Genomic DNA, 17,452 nt, shown 5'->3' with positions numbered 1-17,452 from the left:
CTACCTCCGAGGCCCCGCCTCCTGCCGTTCCGGGCCGCGCGCCCTCCCCCCGCGCCGCTCCCCGCCCCGCCCGCCCCTCCCCGGCGCTGAATGGAGTGCGGGCCGCTGGCGCCCGGTCATGGGAACGCGACGTCACAAAGAGCGGAGTAAACAGGGCGCTCGGCGCTCGCCGGCAGGCCCATTCATAAAACCGAGACCTAGAGGAAGCGGGAGGCGGCCTCCGCCGGGCAGGCGAGCGGCAGCGCGGGGACTTTGTGAATGGAGCGCGGCCCGCCGGCCCTCCCCGCCCCGGCCCCGGCCCGGCCCCCGGCCCCGCCTCGGCCCCCGGCCCCGGCTCCGGCCCCGGCCCCCGCCCGGCCCGCCGCACACTAGTCGCCGTGCAGCCACTCCACCCGCCGCCGCGGCGTTCGGCGCCCAGACGACCCTAACCGAGTCCGGGGCGCGCTTAGGGTTCATTGAGCTTGAGCGTCCGGGCCTCGCCCTGAGCGGCGTCGGAGCCCCCCCCCCCCGCCCCCGACCGGAGGGGCCCGGCCGGGGACCTCCTCGCCCCGGGGCTGGGCGCGCGCGCTCCGCCCGGCCGGTCCTTTGACCAGCGCGCCTCCTCGAGACCTTAGCTGGTGCATTAGCGTGATCGATTTTCATCGCGAGCCATTAAATCAGCTTTATAGCTTCCCGGGGAACGTGGGCAAGCCCCGGCCCCCGAGATGAAAGGGAAAAGCCCTCCTGCCCCGAAGCCCAGCGAGCGCGAGGTGTTGGGTTTGTTGCTTTACGACCCAGAGGGAGGCATTAATCGCCGGAATGTGGTTCCTACGGAGAAGGCGGGGGAGCCACTCCCGTCCACGCTTCCTAAAGGTGTTTACTGAATCCTGGGGGGAGGGAGGGGACCTAACCTTCTCGGCTTTTGGAAAAGTCCTCCCCCCCATCTTCCCAACGTGTGAGTTGCTTTCTCCGGAAATGACAATTAGGGTCTACCTCGTGCGAAGCTAGACCCCGAGAAGTTGACGCGCAAAGGCTTTAGTGAGACCCGAGGCCTCGCGCCCCCCCCCCCCCGCTCTTTCCAGGCCCCGCAGCCTGCTTCCCGCCCCCAGTTTGACTTAGGCACTTAATTGCCCAGAGGCCGCCTTTGGCTGGGGGTTTGTGCGCGCCGCGGGGGGACGCGACAGAAGCCAAAAATTATTCGCCCGACATCTTGCCAAGTCTTGTTAGTGAGAAGGAGCCGCGGAGCGGAGCGGGGGGAAGGACGGGGCCCCTGGAGGCCGGGTCGCCGCGGGGCCGAGGCGCGCATTCCGGGCCTCGCCTGCAGGCACGATCCCCCCGCCCCCCCGGGGGCAGCGGAGGCCGCGGAACCCTCGGGGTCCTTCCCGCCCCCAGCTCGGCCTTCCGCTCGGCTTTTGTTGCCGGCGCAGCGGCTCCCTGGAGCTCTCACCTCCGGGCCCCGGGGCCCCCCTCCGCTCCGCAGCCGGGCTCGGGAGGGGGCCGCCACTTCCGAGGCCCGCCGCCGCGCTCCCCTCCCTCTGCGCCGCGCATCCCCGGAGCCCCCGGCCCGGGCCGAGGAGGGGATCTTCCTCTGACCTCGCGCCACGGAGCGGCTCAGCAAGGCCCTGCGGTGGTCCCGTCTCTATTTGAGATTTAATGTTTGGTTTCCAGGTTTTTTTTTTTTTTTTTGGTTTTTTTTTTTGCAATTAATTAATTGTAAAGGTCTTTTAAAACACTGCATTTTTGAGGACTTTTTACCAAACCGTACGCCGCAGGCACGCCGCTCAGCCTAACAGGAGCCCTGGAAGGGGCCACACCGCGCCCGGGGGCGGCCCTCGGGGGTGGGGGCCAGCGGCCCGCGGCTCGCTGCGTGGCCTCTCCCGGGGGGGGGGGGGGCGGGGGCTTCCCCCCGAGGGCCCAGGGGGCCTGTGTCCGGTTCCCATCTGCGGAGCCGGCTGCAGGGCTCCAAGACTCGCTCTCACTGGCACGCCAGGAGTGTGCGCCCTTTCCAGGGGGCCCGCGGCTGCGAGCTCTCGGGGCCCCGGGAACCCCCGACCCCTTCCCAAGGGCTTGCACGAGATTTCTCTCGGAGGAGCCTCTCGGCCCGAGGCGGGTCTGGGCTCCTTTCACACGTGTCGCCGGAGCCGGGGAGCGGCCCCCGGGGCCACACTGGCCGCGCACCGCGAGCCTTTGTTTCCCTGCCCGCCCCCCGCCCTGCGCTCACGTGGCCCGTAAATAACCGTCAAATCCGGGGAGGGGGGGGGGGGGAGGAAAATGCTCAAGGACAAAGGCTTGCTTTCTGCACCTGACAGTAATCCGTGCTGGCGAAGCCCATAAATCCCGCGGGCGATTCGCAAGGAAGGTGGTGTGGGCGGGCGCGTGTGCGTGTGTGTGTGTCCACGTGTGTGTGCCCGCGCCTGCGCGCCCGCCCTCGGGAGGGGAGCCCCGGCCTCGGGCTTCATGTGTCTGAGCCGAGAGCGGGTTTCATTACGAATGCGAATGCACGATTTTTCAGACTAAAACACACACACACACACACACACACACACACACACACACAAAACACTGCAACTCGGAAATTAGCCTTCAGTTGTGTGAATGAATTTCAGCAGATGAAATTTAAATTTTGTATGGCTCCGATCACCTCTAAGCCCCCCAGATAAATTTTTCCCATTTAAAATTTTTGGTATTATTTGTCAGTGTGCAGGCCCTTTTGGTACGCGGTGTCATGAATACGGTGTGAGCTCCCCCCGCCCCCCAATACTGGCTGTAGAGACGTTAAAACTCCAATTCCAATTAGTGTGCAGGCTGAGAGTGGGAAGCAATCCGTTTACACGGGAACCTTGTGAAACAGCTTGTCTGTAAGGTAGATCTTGGAGAAAACAAAGGCGTTGGGGTGGAAGACATTGTTTGAATGTCATTTCAAAGTTAATTTAATTAAGGGAGGCATATCTGCAGGAGTTGGGGTGGGTTGCCCAAGGAGAGATTTTTTATTTATATTCAGCAGTAAACCTCGGGGTGAAAATACTTTAAAAATTCACTGTGACATGTAAATCCAACTTCTCTTTCATCAGACAGTCCTTAGACCGACCTTATTAGTCACTGGCAGGCCTGGCAAAACCCCTGCTCGTTTAAGAACATTTCTTTCCAATTAGGAAGTTGTGTGATCTGGGGATTTAAAGCCCAGAGTCAGATCCCCAGAGAGGACTATGGCTTCTATTCTGGTGTCAATGCCAACCTCTGACTCACTGCCCTGTCCCAAAGTGCCTGAATAAAACTTGCCTGAAAACCCGTTAATGAATTAATCAAGGTGGCATTGGAAAGAAAGGGTCTGCGGATTCTTCTTTCTTGAGCAGAGAAGGTACCTTGTTAATCACTCTCCCGTGGAACAGGAGCTATCTGCTTTGCGTGGACCCCTTGACTGGGTTCCCTAGATCCGCTGACTCAGGAGCTTCCCCTCTGACGGTGAGGATGTTCCCAAGGACTGGGAAGCTAAGCTGTCTCATGCTCCCCAAAGCAGAAAAGTGTGTGTCTACTGCATGTTCTTAGGCAACATGTACAAATGGAATTGAGGAACGCCTGTCTTCCCTGCCCACCAAGTCCGAACTCAAAAACAGTAGAAGGTTCTTCAACATACAAACTGAACACCAAGCAATGTCAAAAGCATAGGCTCCAGGTTTAGTCCTGACGTTGGCACATTTATTTTCTATGCATAATACCGTAGCACTTGCTAATGGTTTCAGATGCTGGGTTTCTAACCTTTGGGTCTCTGCAGAAAGGTTTTAGTACCTTGCCTGATTCACTACACTATTTGAAAACTGTTCGATCTAGGCTGTGCCACCATCTAGCTTTATGATTTTGGACAAGACCACTGACCCTAGGTCTCTGTTTCTTCCTCTGCCCATGAAGAATTGGGGCAGTTTTTAAGGTCTACTCCCTTCCTAGCCCTGTGTGAATGTGAGCAGGAGAGCTCCCTGTCAACCCCAAGCCCAAACTTTGGAGGGCATCTCCTTTCCCCCCACCCCCCTCCAAAGCCAGACAACTCCACAAGGCAAAGAAGAGTCTCTAGCTCCTATATGTCTCTCTTTTGCTCCTGGAGAGCAAAGGTGATTGATTATTTTTATTCGTATGTTTAGTACTAATGTCCCAAGCAGCTTGATAAGACTTCGGCTCTGCAAAATCAAATTTTAGGAACAAATACTTCTTTCAACAGGAGATTAAAATGGGCTCAGCAATTTTTTTTTGGTGGGGGGTGGGGTGGTCGCAGAGGCTGTGAATATTGTTTTGTTCATTTATTCAACAAACACATTAAATACTGGGGTGGGGGTGTGGGGACCACAGACTGTGTCTTCATAGAGTTTATCATTTAGTCTGTTTAGTCAGGGTTGGGAATGTCACTGTATGTTACTGCAAGGCAGGATCTAATAAATGTCATTAGGGAAGTACAAACAAAATGCCAGGGGGATTCAGACAAGAAAGGGATTGCCCTGTGCAATGGGATTAGGGAAATGGAAGAAAAAGGCCAATGTGAATAAAATGCATTTCATCTACTTGAATGTTATCCTTGACTTCTCTTTTAGGTCCTGTTTCTTTTCTTTTTTAACTTTTATCCCACCTCTGACATTCATTCTGTCCTTGTGCCTTATATCTTTTCCTTTCATTTGTTAACCTCTCTCTTCCCCAGTGGTTTTGCCGGCTAAAAATAGATGAGTGATTGGCCTGAAGCTAGAAAAGAGCCAAGATGATGCAAAAGCTCTCTAGAAAATCTATGCTGTGGATGATGAGCCGACCTAGATGCCAGATGACCTAGGTGCGGGCCCGACTCTACTGGTGACAGCGACATCATCTCAAGCAAGTCAATTGTTCTAGATCTTTTTTTTTTTTTTTTAGTTGTTCTAGATCTTAATTTTACCGTCTGTAAAACTAGGAAAAACAAAATTATTATTTACTTTTTTTAGGACAACAAAATATCTAAGGATCCAGCCTTGGTGAACATATTTTCCAAACCAAACTTTCAAGTGCATGCTCAGAAAAGATTTTGGGACTTACGGAATTATTTCTGTAAAAATTCTTACCAAGAAGTAAGCATTCATCACATTTGTTTATATATCTCCTAAATCTTCTTTAATTGAAAACAATACAAAACAGCCCCAAGTTAAGACTATTGCAGAAAACGGATCCCTGGGTGGCGCAGCAGTTTAGCGCCTGCCTTTGGCCCAGGGCTCGATCCTGGAGGCCCCGGATTGAATCCCACGTCGGGCTCCCAGTGCGTGGAGCCTGCTTCTCCCTCTGCCTGTGTCTCTGCCTCTCTCTGTGTGTGTGACTATCATAAATAAATAAAAATTTTTAAAAAAGACTATTGCAGAAAATAGGGGACTTTGGTGCATTATTTCTTCACTAGAGAAACAGTAAAGCAAAAACAAAATTCCACAAAGTCACAGAAGACCCATTTTGTGCCTCTTGTTTGCCATCACAGCCCCAGATCATCATCATCCACTGACATCCCCACATTCATTCTGCAGACAGCCCTGGACACAGTCCTTCCTGACCAGTAAGTGCTCAGAGTGTGTGTCCTACCTTTTATATGTGTACGCTCCTCTTTGCTTCCACATTTTGGCCTCACTGAGGCTTTCTTTAACAGTTAGTTAACTCTCATCATAACTGTAGGAGAAGGAAAAAATAATCTTTCCTCTACCCACTTAGGTTTGTACCTGGGGCCTGCAAATTAAACTGACAAAGACAGGCTAACAGGAGAAAATCCATTTAATTTTAATTGATGTTAGTTTTATTTATTTGTTTTTTACATGCACAAGGTCTTCACAGACATGAAAGCCAAAGAAGTGGTTAAACTTAAGCACTTATATGCCGTTTTAACAAAGAGCAATAGATTATAGATGAATGAACAAAGGAAAGGAGGGCTGGGCTTCTAGGGCTGATAAATTATGGAAAGGCAACTAGGAAATATATGGGGGAAACTAACAGCAGATAAAGATTATTTAGGAAGGTTTATTAGTACAGACTCATCTTGATGCCATCTGTGTCTCTGGCGATAAGGGTTGTTCTCTTCCTTACATGGAAGGAGGAGACACCTGCACAAGGGAAATTTATATACTGCTTTCAGGCAGATGGGCAGGGAGCAGAGAGCTCTTCTTATGTCTGCTTTTTGACACTTGCCTTCACCTCAAAACCATCTTTCTGCCAAAGAGGCATATTTTGGGAGGGTACATCTTGATCCCTTCCCTAACCATATCACAGCTTGACCAGGTGCTGGGCAATGCAAAGAGGAATATCAGAGTTTCAGCTAGAGCTTTGCTCCAAGGATAAGCAGGTCTCAGCCAGTCAGTGGCTTTAGAGACCCTTAGCCATTTAGAAACCCTGAAGCCCTTATTCCCCAGTTTTCAGGTAGACAGGCCAAGAACCAACAATTCCTGAATGAAAAATAGCCACCTAATTGACAAGTAAACAATTTTAGCAAAAAGCAAAAAGCTTTTCCTTTTTTGAAGATTTTATTTATTTATTCATGAGAGACACACACAGAGAGGCAGAGACATAGGCAGAGGGAGAAGCAAGCTCCTCATGGGGAGCCCAGTGGGGGACTGGACCCTGGGACCCTGGGATCAGGACCTGAGCCCTTGAAGGCAGATGCTCAACAACTGAGCCACCCAGGAGCCGCCAAAAGGCTTTGACACAGCCTGAGATTGCTCGGTTCTCTTCAGTTGAGGTAATAGTTTTCTGGAACCCGAGGCCTGAACAGCCTCCCCCAGCTGGATGGGATACTCAGATTCCCGGCCAGCCGTGCGCAGGAACAAAAGGAGAAGCAGAGGTGAGGACGAGCTAAAGGACTCGGCTCTCTCCCTCAAGCTTCCAGTGGGCGGCAGTTCTGAGATGTTCCTACAGGATGACAGCCCCACCTGCCCCCGCACCCCGCTCCCAACATCTGCCTCCATCGTCCCGCACTATGAAAGCTGTTCCTCTGACAGTGTACATTTTCTTCCATATAATCTCATCTTCTGTGTAATCCAGTTTTTGTTTTTTTTTAAAAAAATGATTTGGGCCATCTGGCATCCACAGACAAAAGGAGAATAGCTCAAATGTGCTCCATTCTTTCCCAGATAAGAATTGTAGTGTCCTTCTACCTTTTCCGTTGGATTAGCATAACAATCCCCAGGGGTTTGCTCCCTGAGGGAAATACCCAGGGTCCTCTTTAAGCAGTGGTTAATTACATCCTGCTATTTATCCCATTTATTAGAGGTTAGCTAATTTGCACCCAGCCAACTCCATTTTTAATCTAATCTATTTCTCTTCTTTCCCCAAACTCCCAGTGCCCTGTATCCTGTCACAGTCTTGAACCTCCTCACCAAAGAAAAAAGTAACGAGGTCTATCTTCTCTTCTAGTTTACCAAAGATCCCTTTTGAAGGCCCATCCAGATGTCACTGCTTTGAATCCTCCCCAGACCTGGGTTTTGTTTGGTTACAGGGAAAAAAAGACAGGCTTTGGAGCCAGACAAATGTGGGTTTCTATGCTAACTTGGCCATTTGGCAGCCGGGGAACAACTTTGGATGGGTTCTGAACTTCACTTTCCACATCTTCTCAATGGGAGTGTTACTAACACCAAGACTGATTTTGGGGAGTGTCATTCCCCAAATCTTATTCCTGTTCATTTAGAGAATTTAAGAAGCTAGGAGATGTCTGTGAGGCAGCATTTCTGATTTACCCATAATATTCTCTCCATGGAGGTGCAACTGGCAGAACTCCAGGTGCATTGGAAAGCACAGGTTGGTTCTGTGTCATCAGGCTGGGCTACTGAGTTGGTCTAGGTGTTAAGCCAGATGTTTGCCCATTGGCCAGCATACTGTGAAAAGTCCCTGGATCCTTTGTGCTGCTTCCCAGTGTCCTGACGGCTCCATGCCCCCTTCTCCCAGCCTCCTCCATATGTCCCCACCCAGCCCCATGCATCCACACACTCATGTCTCACTATTTCAGTGAGACCTTCTATGACCACTTGAGTGGGAAGGGCAACCAACCCTTCCTTCCTCTGACTTTCTCCAGCACTTGCTGCCTTTCACTTGTTTTCTTTCTTTCTTGCTTTCTTGCTTTCTTGCTTTCTTTTTCCTTCCTTCCTTCCTTCCTTCCTTCCTTCCTTCCTTCCTTCCTTCCTTCCTTCCTTTTTTAATGTCTTTTTGTTCCAAATCTATATTTTTTAAATTAGTTTCAGAGGTAGGATTTAGGGATTCATCAGTTGCATACAATACCCAGTGCCCATTACATCACATGCCCTCCTTAATGCCTGTCACCGGTTGCCCCATCCCCACATCCCCCTCCCCTCCAGCAACTCTTAGTTTGTTTCCTAGAGTTCAGTGTCTCTTATGGTTTGCCTCCCTCTCAATTTTCATCTTATTTTATTTTTCCTTCCCTTCCCCTATGTTCATCTGTTTTGTTTCTTAAATTCCACATATGTTCACTCATTTCTTTCTTTCTGTTTTCTGCACAGTGCTTGTCTTTTCACCAACGTTATATAAGAAATTTCCTTGATTAAAAGGTAGCCTCCAATTCTCCCACTGGGCAAATTATCTGTCTCAGTTTGATCAGGCTGCTATGACAAAGTACCACAGGCCAGGTGGCTTAAACAACAGATCCAGGAGCTGGAGATTCTGTCCAAGATCACAGTGCTGGCGGATCTGGAACCTGGGGGGGACCCGCTTTCTGGTTTGCAGGTGGCTGTCTTTTCATGACATCATCACATGGTACAGAACAGAGAGGGAGGAAGTGAGCTCTCACTTGTCTCTTCCTACCAGGACACTAATCCCATTCCTGAGGGCTCCACCCTCGTGACCTAATCACCTCCCAAAGCCCCACCTCCTAGTACCATCACCCTGTGGGGTATGGTTTCAGCATATGAATTTGGAGGAGACACAAATATTCAGTCTGAGGCAAGCTATCGATTCTTTTTTTCTTTAAGATTTATTTATTTATGCATGAGAGACACAGAGAGAGAGGCAGAGACACAGGCAGAGGGAGAAGCAGGCTCCCTGCAGGGAGCCTGATGCAGAACTTGATCCGGAACCCCAGGATCACACCCTGAGCTGGATGCTCAACCACTGAGCCAGCCAGCCAGGCGTCCCCAGGCTAGCCATTCTATACTGAGTTTTCCTTATTTTTTTTTAATTTTTATTTATTTATGATAGTCACAGAGAGAGAGAGAGAGAGAGAGAGAGAGGCAGAGACACAGGCAGAAGGAGAAGCAGGCTCCATGCACCGGGAGCCCGATGTGGGATTCGATCCCGGGTCTCCAGGATCGCACCCTGGGCCAAAGGCAGGCGCCAAACCGCTGCGCCACCCAGGGATCCTGAGTTTTCCTTATTTTCAATAGCAACTCAAGTCATCCTGGAGAACTCTCAGCAAATGCACGTTATAACCACTGCCCGCATCATGTGCCAACAACACCGTAAGCTGTGTTCTTGAGCCTCAGCCGAACTCTTATAATCCTTGAGCCAGAGCTCTGCACCGAGCGCTGGGAACCCACATGCTTTAAGGTGCTCATCACCGCCATGGCTCAGAAGAGAGCTTCTGCACCCCCCCCCCCCCCCGCCCATCACTCAGCTTCAATTGTGCCCCTCCCGTTGTTCCAACCACCCTGTAGGATCCACCTGCTGCACCACACCATCACTGCTGCTGCCTTCTCCCTTCTCCCACCACCACCTCCTGCACCTTTGATGTGGTTTTGATGCTTGCGGGAGGCGGGGGGGGGGGGGGGGGGGGGGGGGGACACGACCCGGCCTGGCCCGCTGCTCAGTTCTCCAGAGAGACCCATCCAGACCCTGGGCCTCCAGCTCGCCCCCCTGGGTCAGCTGCTCCTGGGGCTCCTCTGGCTTGAGCCACGCCCGAGAGCTCCGGGCTCTTGCCGACCCTGCCCCGAACAGGCATGAGCTTTGTGGCGTCTTCTGACCGGAGCTGGCTGCTGGCACGGCTGAGGCCCTGCAGGGCGCTTGTGGGGGACCCAGAGCCACAGAGCCCAGCTGAAGGGTACAGCTCCTGGGCCCAGGTAGAAACACCACATACCCTTGGTTCCCTTTCACAAGGGATATTTTTCAGGCTTGGAATGAAGTGTGGTCAGAATGTATTCTCTTCTAGAAGGTGGGGGTCCAGCAGAGGCTTTCCCTTTTTCTGTTTTGTACATGTGAATAAAAGTGGAGCAAGCAAAGCACCGCTGCGAAATATTTTACCCACGTCAGTGGGTACAGGTCTAGAGGAGACATTTTCCTGGGGTGCTGGAGGTGGTTTTATTTTATTTTATTTTATTTTATTTTATTTTATTTTATTTATCTTATTTATTTATTTATCAAATGATCCTTTATTGAAATATTTTCCTTTGTAGTTAACTAGCTGGGCATTCCGCTGCACCACTATTGATGTCATCTATGACGTCATGAGGGTGACATCCATCAACATTGCAGCCCACAGACTGGCCAGTCCCCAGGATGGATCTCTTTAATGGTTCCAGAGAGTTCTCTGGCTCAAGATCAGTGTCGCATCTGTCAGGCAATATTGACAATCTCATCAAAAGTGATATTTCCACTGTGCTTAATGTTTTTCTGCTTCTGTTTCAGTCTCTTGGTGGTCCCTTGAGGGCTTTGATGATCAGGGCAGAGGCAGAAGGTACCACTTCAATCTGGGCCTGTCTGTTCTGAATGGTCAGTTTCACTGTAATCCTCAGATCCTTCCAATCACTGGTTGCCTTGGCCATGTCATCACCAACCTTTTTTGGAGACAGACCCAGCGGGCCGATCTTCGGGCAGACGTGGCACCGACCTCACCACCAGTGCACCTCAGGTACACGACTTTGATCTCGGGGTCAAACTTCGGCAGCGGCATGGTGGAGGCAGCTGGTGTCGGATGAACCTGGATTCGGGATGACCGAAGACAGTTGCCCCTTTGCCTCCTCTGAGCCTAAAGCCAAAAGCTGGGGGCGATTTTAAAAGGAAAGGCTGGAGACAGGACTGGGGGCCGTTAGCAGTAACTTTGCCGTCTTTGGGGTTGGGAAAAACATGTTTTTATTATTAATTTTAAAGATTTTAGTTATTTACTCATGAGAGACACAGAGAAGGCAGAGACACAGGCAGAGGGAGAAGCAAGCTCCCTGCAGGGAGCCCGATGCGGGACTGAATCCCAGGACCGGGGATTATGGCCTGAGTCAAAGGCAGACGCTCCACTGCTGAGCCACCCAGGTGCCCACAGAGATTGTCTTTTAAATGATCAGGGAGTCCATTTGGAAGTGAGTCTGGAGGACACCAAACTGCAGAATGCTAACAATATAGACTCTTTCGGTCTTACAGATGAGGGCCCCTGTTTCTTTGCCTTCTCTCCAAACTGACTGAAGAATCCAGAAAAATGTTGCAGGTGGGTTTATGCCCTCCCGGTAGGGCAGCTCTGCAAAGGCCTCTTCTCTGTATGAAATTCCTGGAGACCGTGCATTTCAGAAGATGAAGTATGTGCACACACACATTCACATATACACACACATTCATATACACACGTGTCTGTATGTACATATACTCTGCACAAACGGGTGTGTAGAAAACAATTTTTTTTTTCTTCTTGAAACACCCATTTCCAACCTCCCTCTCTAGACCTGGGCTCATTCTTGTAAAAGCCCCTGGTTCCTTCCCGACCCTAGCTGTTCAAAGGGGCTTTCTTCCTCTTCCTTTCTGTGTGTTAACTCCTGTCCCCTCTTGAGAGGCTGTATTCAAATTTGGGGCTCGAGAAGTTCAGAGATGGACTGTATTCTGCCTCCAGTCTGGTTTTTCCCACTTGTTTGCACCTCTGTAAAGGCAGTTATCACTTTGGAGGGTCAAGCAGTCTCTAGGTGATGACTGACAGGGGAGACCAGGGAGGACCAGGGAGGCCCCCCTCCCCCCCCAACACCCCCCCCCCCCCCCCCCCCCCCCCCCCCCCGCCCCGCAGAGTGAGGCCTCTTGCATTTCATTGTCCTCATCACAGAGGAGAAAAGCAGTTGCCCTTCCATGAGTTAGACCAGGAGAAGAAAGGCCTGGCCTCCCCCCACACCCCCACCTCCCACCCCCCCACCCCCACCCCATCCAGGCCCTCTAGGTCAGCTGATGTCTGCCATCAGGCAGGGTCAGTGTCTATGTACTCTGATTCCCTCCTACACTTCTAGTCTTGTTTTGAGAGGGCCAAGCCTCCCTGACTCCCACCCGGATGGGACTCTATTCTGAACAAAACTCCGTGTCAGATCCCCTGTGTAGGGCCTAGGAAATAATGGGCACCCAGAAAATGGGGACTCATCCCAGTCTGCTTGGGCGGCTACAGTGAAGGACCACAGAGTAGCTTCAACCGCACGAATGTATTTTCTCAGTTCTGGAGGCCAGAAGTCCTAGGTCAAGGTGCTGGCAGGGGTGGCTCCTTGGATCGTAGGTGGCTAGCTCCTCTCTGTGTCCTCATGAAGGCCTTTCCTCTGCGTGTCTGTGTCCTACTTTCTTCTTCTTGTAAGGGCACCAGTCATGTTGGATTGGGGCGCACCCTTATGACTTCATTTTAACTTAATTACCTCTTAAAAACCCTATCTCCAAATATATACAGCACATTCTGAGGTACTGGGAGTTAGAATTTTAACATATGAATTTTGGTGACATAATAGAACTGTTGTGAACTTTTCCCAGAAAGGGGCCTGAAATCTTCAATGTCATTCTTCTTTACACTCTCCCAGGAGGTAGTTGTGTGTGGCTTGAGAGAGCTTAGGTTCTAGTATCAGCCAGACCTGGATTTGGAGCTCAGGTCGGCTGTTTCTAATAGTGTGCTCTTAGGTCGGTTAATGAGCATTCCCGAGCTCGGTTTCCTCTGCTGGTAAATGGGACAAAATACACAGTCTTTGGGGTTAGCCTGAGGATTCAGTGTGATGATGTAGAAGAGGGCGACATGCTACCTGGTTCAAGACTCAGTTGCCCTACCCTACGTCTTGGCTTACTCACTTCTCTGAGGTCCCCAAGGACATGCCCATCTAGAAATCAGACAGATGCATTTCTTTCTTTCTTTCTTTTTTTAAAAAAGATTATTTTTAATTTTATTTGACAGCGAGCAAGCATGAGAGAGAGAAAGAGAGAAAGATCATGAGCAGAAAGGAGGGGACAAGGGAGAAGCATACTCCCTGATGAGTGGGGAGCCTGATTTGGGATTCGATCTCAGGACCCTGGGATCATGACCTGAGCCAAAGGCAGATGCTTCACTGACTGAGCCACCCAGGTGCCCAGATGCATTTATTTCTGATCGGTGAGCAATTGCCTGCTGGGTCAATGGCTTATGCCCCCCTCCTCATAATATCTCAGAACCTCCAGGGAAGGATCTTGGTGTCCTGCCAGGCTGGCAGTGGCTGTGGTGGAGGGCTAGGAAGCCTCCTCCCCAAGGGCACCTGCCCATGACAAGAAGACGGAGGGCAGAGGTCTCCTAGGGGAGAGAGCAGGTGGCCACACACTGAAATCGAAACACTGTAGCCTTGGATGGAGGCCAAGGCAAAGCCACTTGTACTAGTTGTCAGATTCCAGTGATGAGCAGTTTCCCAGGCTGTGGAAGGTGACCTGTGGCTTGTCAGGAGAGTGAGAAGCAATTGCTAAGAGCAGTTGGAGAGAGCAAAGGCGACAGGGGAGAGTGCCAGCTTGCTGGGGGAGCTTGGCTCTCCTTGCTCTAGAAGGCAGCGAGTGGAGGACGTCCCTGAAGACAGGGAAGGAGTTTCTCAATCAGAAGGCGTGTTGCAGGCCTGCTGGAATCAGCACCTTCCACGTGCCACCCCCACGGCCCTCCCATGCTCTCCTGCCCTGCTGTGGCCGGGACTCAGGTGGGCAGGCCTCTCTGGCAGAGGAGCCACCAGAGAGAAGAGGTCAGCCTTGTGAAGGGTGTTGCATGGGCCCAAGCCGGCCCGTCCGCGGCGGTGTTCTCTCCTGCCTCTCTTTTGCCTTTCCCTGCCCTTCTCAGCCTAGTTACCATCTTCTCCAGGAGGTGCCAAAAGGGGAAGAGGTGACAGAGGAGCAAGCACAATTTGCTTGGCAGGGGTAGCAGCTGTGTGAGAGTTATTGGGTATTGGCTCCTTAAAAGTACCCCCTTCGTCCCAGTGCAGCAGACAATAAGCCACTGGCCATTCCACAGCCCCAGCATCTGCCTGAAGCTTTGCTGGGGAGCAGGGAGGGAAACATGGCAGAGGAAGAGGGATTCCCAGCCCTCTCCAGGATATCCATGGAGACACAGATGTCTCTTAGCCCCAGTGCTTCCCGCCCAGCCTGGCCACGCGTCCACAGACTTATCCCCACACCGCTGCTCGATTAACCTTGAACGCAGCTCTGATCATGTTTCCTGATTCCAAGTGTCCCATGACTCCATTGCTGGCCGTGTTCAAGGGGTTTCCAGTAGGATGTCTATCTCCTCTCCCAACATCTTCAGCCTTCGTCTGGACTTACCCTCTGCTCTGTGTCTTGGATGTGCTCTGTATTGTTCTTTCCGGAGTGCTTTGGCTCAGGAAACATTCTCTCTGCCCCAGATGCCCCTCTACCACATCTCTTGAGACAGCTGAAGAAAGATCTTGCCCCACTCTGAGCATACACAGACGAGTCTGCCCCCGTGTGACTACCAGGCCACCAGGGCCTCCCGCAACCCATCGTGGACCTATTTGAGAATTGCCCCACATCCAAGTGACACAAAACCAGAACAGTAACCCATCTGAAGAGAGACGTCAAGCTTCACTTTTGAATCAACTGGAAATTTGGACAAAACTTCTGTTGACATTATATCTGCCTCTTTCACTTTCAGTTCAAGGAGACTCATTGACCTTTTTTAAAGGATGTGACTCTCTTTGCCTGGCAAACAATAAATTCCTGTCTATACATTTAGACGACTCTGGTTGTCTTTCTTTTATGTCACGACTGGATGTACATTTTCTTGATTTTCCACGCAAAAGTAATCCTCTTTTCTTTTAAAGCTTTTCAACACTCCCTCATTGTTTATTCCTTCAGTTAACAAATATCCAGGCATTGTTATTATACCTGGCACTGTTATTTGTACTGGGCTATAGTAGTGAGCAAAACAGACAAATAAATTGTGATAAAAATCCCTGACCTTGTAGTGTTTATATCATCTACAGATGGAGAGAGGCAATAAAGCCAAAAAACTAATACATATAGGATGTTAGATGTTAATAGGCCATGGAAAACAATAAAACAGGGGTAGAGCTATGCAGTGTGGGAGGATGGTAAACATTTTACATAAGACGGTTTTAGAAATTTGACAGAAATTTGACCTAAGCAGGTTCACATATGCTCAATTCTTAGGTTCTTTTTGGCAGATGATGCTGGCCACTGAGAAGTTTGAGGTAGATGAGGGGTCAACACTCCCTCATAATGTCACCACCAGGAAATAACCAAAACACATCTCACACCAGATTCTTCTTATGACATCTATTAACCAAGTAATTATTAGCAAAGCAAGCCTGAAATCATTCATAAAACTTGTTCTGAGTTCCCGTGACCTTTCCACATTTCCAAGGTTCTGTGCCTTCTAGTTGGGGTCATGTACCACAGATTGTTCCAAACCAATGTCTGGATGTAGGGAGCAAGTTTCTCCCAATGGATGCCGCTTACAAGCCTTGCTGGATTCTTACACCCTGTTTATGTAAGAGTAGGTTGTGTCCCTAACTGATTATATGAACTAGTGGAGCCAATCCAGAGACATAATTTTAATTTTACCTAAGAAAGCCCTTTCTTCACTTTCACTAAGCTACTTAACAGGTAGTTTTACCAATAAAGGCCTTTAAAAAAAATAATTGTGCTAATTAGCAGTGTTGGTTGCTGCTTGAGATGGAGACCACAGAAATTCTCAGAGCAACCACCTTAGAGTGTGGCCGTTTCCAGTGGAATGCCAGCTGGGCGTTCCTGAACTGGGCATTCTTGACCACACACTAACTGACCGTCTCTAGAATGAAAATTTAAATGAACGGGCACATACGTAATACACGACTGACCACACTGGAGTATTTTAAAGAAATGACAAGTATCATAACAGGTGTTGAGGGAAGACCTCCCTGGGAAAGGGGCCTTTTGAAAGACTTAAAGGTGATAAGCATGCATCTTTGAGAAGCATTGTAGGCTGAAAGAACAGTAAGTCCAGTATCCCTGAAGCAAAGTGTGCCTGACCTAGTTGAGGAACAGCAAGGAAGCCAGTGTGGCTGAAGCTGAGTCAAGGAGGGAGGGAGAGAGCAGTCAGTAGCAGGTGACACCAGAAAGGTAGTAGAGCCACATCTCACATGGAGCTTTTCAGGCTAATGTAAGTGAGATAGGAACCACTGGAGAGTTTTGCACAGAGCAATGACCTGATCTGGCTCAGGTTTTCATGGGATCGATCAGGTTGTCTTGTTGAAATAAACTGATGGGGGCAATGGCCACAGCAAGGTGACCAGATAGAGACCTATTGGAATAGGCCAGGTGAAACTGGCCAGAGCAGTGAGAAGTGGTTGGACTCTGCACACACATTGAAGGCAGAGCAGCAGGTTAGATGACACATCAGAGGTGGGGTGTGAGACAAAGAAAGAACTCCAAGTTTGAGTTGAACAACCGGAAGTTTGGATGAGGGGGAAGATGGAGATGGGGAAAGGGAGAGGAAGGTAGTGGGGAGGTAGGTCAGGATTTCAGTTTAACAAGTTTGAAAGGTGGAGCGGTGGTGTGGAGTGTGCAGTTGGATATAGGAACTTTAAGTTCAAGAGAGAAGTATAGGCAGGAATTTTAAATTCAGAAGTAATCAACATAGAGATGGTGCTTAAAGCCATGACTCTGGATAAAGTGACCCATAGAGTGAAGTAGAAAGTAGATAAAGAAGAGAAGAGGTCCCAGGATCAAGCTCTAAGACTCTTTAGCATCAAGAGGTCAGGGACACAGGAGGAACTAGCTAAGTCTGAGAAGGAGCCAACAATGAGGAACACCAGGAACACCAGGAGCTTGTGTGCCGGCCCAGGGAGCCAGGGGAAGAAAGGGAGCCAAGAGGAGATGGTGATCCACTGGGAAGCTGAGGACAGAGACCTGAGGTTTCACGATATGGAGGTCTCTAGTGCCCTTGGCGAGAATCCACCCCTTGGCTGGAGTGGATGTGAGAGAATGGGATGAGCAAAATGGAGTATAAACCACCCTTCTGATCAATACTGCTAAAGTGAGCTAGAGAAGAATGCGAGGCAAATGCCTTTAGGGTGCTATTTATGTTAGGTCAATGCCCTATCTCCCCATCATCTAATGCACGCTAGGGATGGGTGCCAATTGAACAAAGCTGGAGCCATGTTTCCCCCTGGGAGCCATCACACAGCAGAGGAAATTCTACAAACAGTCACAGGCATCCTAATAAAGGACTGTCCCAAGTCCTATGGGAACAGAAAGATGCCAAGATGAACTAGGGGGAAGTTCACGGAAGTGACATCTGATCTAGTCTTGAAGG

At 50.3% G+C, this 17,452-nt stretch overlaps 1 pseudogene; it reads right to left on the bottom strand.

Annotated features, from left to right (window-relative positions):
- Positions 1–10,352: 10,352 nt before the first annotated feature.
- Positions 10,353–10,849, bottom strand: LOC112916261 (large ribosomal subunit protein uL11-like; annotated as a pseudogene).
- Between the last annotated feature and the right edge of the window lie 6,603 nt (positions 10,850–17,452).

The sequence above is a fragment of the Vulpes vulpes genome, chromosome 7, assembly GCF_048418805.1.
Source record: "Vulpes vulpes isolate BD-2025 chromosome 7, VulVul3, whole genome shotgun sequence".
NCBI lineage: Eukaryota > Metazoa > Chordata > Mammalia > Carnivora > Canidae > Vulpes > Vulpes vulpes.
This window is presented reverse-complemented; position numbering and strand designations above follow the sequence as displayed.